Source organism: Myotis myotis, unplaced genomic scaffold, assembly GCF_014108235.1.
Source record: "Myotis myotis isolate mMyoMyo1 unplaced genomic scaffold, mMyoMyo1.p scaffold_m19_p_1, whole genome shotgun sequence".
Lineage (NCBI taxonomy): Eukaryota > Metazoa > Chordata > Mammalia > Chiroptera > Vespertilionidae > Myotis > Myotis myotis.
In genome coordinates this window covers 157,968,795-157,973,026 of record NW_023416313.1, presented here as the reverse complement: position 1 = coordinate 157,973,026, position 4,232 = coordinate 157,968,795, and positions in this window count along the sequence as shown.

Sequence of the window (4,232 nt, the reverse complement as noted above, 5' to 3'; positions counted from 1 at the left end):
CATAAAACCACAGTTTTTCTTTAAAAAAGCTTTGTCTACACACTATACATTTTGATATTTAGTTTTGTCAATATCATTATTTTTTTCTAAAAACTCAAAAACTGCAAATTTGATTTCCTCTTTGACCCAAGAGTTATTCAGGGAAGTGCTTTATCAGCTCCTTTCTGACATCATGTTCCTGTGGTGCAATGAAAGGCACACAGAGTATATTTTAATAGTGGGAGATGTTGAAGGAAGTCTAGACTGAGACAGGGCTGGTACAGGCCATGTGGGAGAAGTGCTTGATAAGCAGTTTGGGAATTCCTTGGTGAAGGATGCAAAAAGTAGGGCAGAGGTTGCTAAAAGGAAATATGGGTGAGAATTAAAAGCAAATGTCAAGATTTAACCAAGGGTTGGTCTTGGTTCTGGCTTCTCTGAAGGTAATGGTTGATGGATGCTGTCCTTCTCCTGCTGGGCCATCTTCTCTGAGCCTTGCAGCTGATTAGTGCTGCAAGGGACACAAAGAATTGCACAACCTATTGAGCATACAGCAGCCAGCTCGACAAGGCAAGGTCCATATGCCACCTGGAAGAAGAGGCCTTAACCGCATCCTGCTTCTTTCCGCACCTGCAGAGAACTCTTCCTGGGAACTACAAAAAAGGCCTCTTCTCTCTAAGTGGCAAAAGTAGAAAATCTGGATGATAAACAAATCAATATTTCCTTTATTTTTTTCCTACAGTTTCCCCCAGTTTTATTGAGATATAATTACACATCTATAATAATAAAAGCATAATATGCTAATTGGACCAGACAGCTGAACAACCTTCCGGACGTCTTTCCAGACAACCTTCTGGATGAAGCTGTGAGGGCTGAGCCCCTTGCATGAATTCTGTGCATCAGGCCTCTAGTAACATTATATTAGTTTAAGGTGTACAACATGATTTGCTATATGTATATGTTGTGAAGTGATTGCCATAAAAAGTTAGTTACACCCATCACCACACATAGTTACAAATATATTTTTCTTGTGCTGAGAACTTTTAAGATTTAGGCTTTTAGCAATGATCAAATACACAATACACTATTGTTCACTCTAGCCACTGTGTTGTTCATTAAATCCCCAGAACTTACTTCACCCATTTTTCCCAGGCTCCCTGCCCCCAATACCCTGCCTCTGGAAAACACCAATCTGTTCTTTGTTTCTATGAGTCTAGTTTTTTTAGATTCCACATATAAGTGAGATTATTCAGTATTTGTGTTTTTCTGTCTGACTTATTTCACTTAGCATAATGCTCTCCAGGTCCATCCATGTTGTCACAAATGGCAAGATTTCCTTCTTTTTTATGGCTGAATAATATTCCATGATACATACACGTAGCCTTTTTTATCCATTCATCTTTCAATGGACACTCAGGTTGTTTTCATGTTTTGGCTATTGTAAATAATGTTGCAATGAACATGTGAGTGCAGATATATCTATGAGAGTGATTTTGATTTCTTTGGATGTACGGTATACCCAGAAGTGAAATGGCTGAATCATAAGGTACTTCGACTTTTAAATTTTGGAGGAAACTCCATACTGTTTTCCATAGTGGCTGCACCAATTTACATTCCCATCAACAAAGCACAAGGGTCCCCTTTCCTTCACCTCCTCACCAATACTTGTTTGTTGATTTATTGATGATAGCCATTCTGACAGGTGTGAGTTGATGTCTCATTGTGGTTTTGATTTGCATTTCCCTGATGATTAGTGACGTTGAGCAGCTTTTCATACTTGGGTTGGCCATCTCTATGTCCTCTTTGGAGCAATGTCTATTGCTTTCCTTTGCCCATTTTAAAAATGGGATTGTTTGTTTCCTCTTTTCTACTTGGATAGCACCAGCAGTACCAGTGCCTTTTGCCACAAATGATAGACAACTCCCTTTGGCAAGGATAGACTTCATTTTTTGGATACTGTTTTTTCTTTTTTGGTATGGCTTAAGCACTGCCTGTGTTTGGCTTGACAAGTAAACCTTCAAAATGACAAGCAGTGGCTTGGAGAAAGGCTAAAATAAAAGGAACTCGGGGTCAGCCTGTACTTCTTTCTTTGTCAGAGATGTCAGCATTCATTTTTCCATTCTTTCTTTCATCTGGGGCAGGCTTGCTGAGCCCTGGATGTTGGGGGAGCAGCTTTTTCCTGTTTTCTATTTGCAGGTTGGATGGGGATACCAGAGAATTCTGGCTAGGCTGTAGCTCTGCTTTATCCTGAAAGATGGCTGTGCAAGTGAGCTTCCTGGTGGTTCTGCCTTGCGTTAGCACTTGTGTATGACACACTCACAGCAGGACATCACATGATGGCAGCCCTCACCAGACACAGTCGGGACTTTCGTAGTAAGGTCATGCCCTTTGATCTGAATCAAGCCTAGGGACCATATGAACCTTGAAACTAACTCTGTGGGGTAGTGTTAGTCCCAGGAGAAGTTTGGGGTGCCTCCTTTCTCCCTTTAGAGAATTTCTTCTTCTAGTTCACATATGTCCTCAAGAAATGATTTATTAAGTTCATCTTCCTGAGGCTATATTTCTTTACTGTCGAAGAGAGTGCTAGTTGTTCCCTGATTCCAATCCTCAGGCAATGAAATTCAATGCTCAATTCATCTGGGCCCCTGGCTGCCTAGAATAAAAGATTATCTTTGTCAGCCTCTCTTGCAGGTCCTTATGACCAAGAGATTAAGTCCTGGCCTGTGTTGCTTCTTCCATGCCCACACCTTCCCATCCCACTGATCTGAATGCAGATGGGCTGGGGGCCATGTTGGGGTATACCAAAGGGGAGAGCAGATTAGGGATGACAGAGCAACAAGATGGAAGGAGCCTGGTCTCAGACCCTCAGGGGCTTCCATATCAGCCCTGCTTCTTCTTTTTTTTTTTTTTTTAAATTAAATCTTTATTGTTCAGATTATTACATTTGTTCCTCTTTTTTCCCCCCCATAACTCCCCTCCTCCCAGTTCCCGCCCCACCCTCCGCCCTCACTCCCCACCCACTGTCCTCATCCATAGGTGCACGATTTTTGTCCAGTCTCTTCCCTCATCCCCCACACCTCTTTCCCCCCCAAAAATAGTCAGTCCATTCCCTTTCTATGTCCCTGATTCTATTATAATCACCAGTTCATTCTGTTCATCAGATTATTTATTCACTTGATTCTTAGATTCACTTGTTGATAGATGCATATTTGTTGTTCATAATTTCTATCTTTACCTTTTTCTTCCTCTTCCTCTTCTTAAAGGATACCTTTCAGCATTTCATATAATCCTGGTTTGGTGGTGATGAACTCCTTTAGCTTTTCCTTATCTGTGAAGCTCTTTACCTGACCTTCAATTCTGAATGATAGCTTTGCTGGGTAAAGTAATCTTGGTTGTAGGTTCTTGGTATTCATCACTTTGAATATTTCTTGCCACTCCCTTCTGGCCTGCAAAGTTTCTGTTGAGAAATCAGCTGACAGTCGTATGGGTATTCCCTTGTAGGTAACTGAGTTTCTTTCTCTTGCTGTTTTTAAGATTCTCTCTTTATCTTTTGCTCTTGGCATTTTAATTATGATGTGTCTTGGTGTGGTCCTCTTTGGATTCCTTTTGTTTGGGGTTCTCCACGCTTCTTGGACCTGTAAGTCCATTTCTTTCACCAGGTGGGGGAAGTTTTCTGTCATTATTTCTTCAAATAGGTTTTCAATATCTTGCTCTCTCTCATCTTCTGGCACCCCTATAATTCTGATGTTGGTACGCTTGAAGCTGTCCCAGAGGCTCCTTACACTATCTTCGTATTTTCGGATTCTTTTTTCATTTTGCTTTTCCGGTTGGGTGTTTTTTGCTTCCTCGCATTTCAAATCATTGACTTGATTCTTGCGCTCCTCTGGTCTGCTGTTGGGAGTCTGTATAATATTCGTTATTTCAGTCCGTGTATGCTTTATTTCTAGTTGGTTCCCCAATATAACATCGAGGGTCTCATTAGTTTTCTTGTAGATCTCATTAAGTTTATCGGCGGCTTCTAAACAGTTCTTGAGAGACCTTAAAAGTGTGGTTCTGAACTCTATATCTTCCATTGACAATTTTGTCCTGTTTCTTTGTCTCCCCATTTTGTTATGCTTCCTTGGTGCACCCCCTAGTCGTCTTTGTTCGCAGTCTTATAGTTAAACCTTCATTGTTGTAGCTAATACCAGGGAGGGTTTGACCTCCAGGCCAAGTGGCTATGAGAATCAGCTGTGTCTGCAGTGAGAGAACTTCTG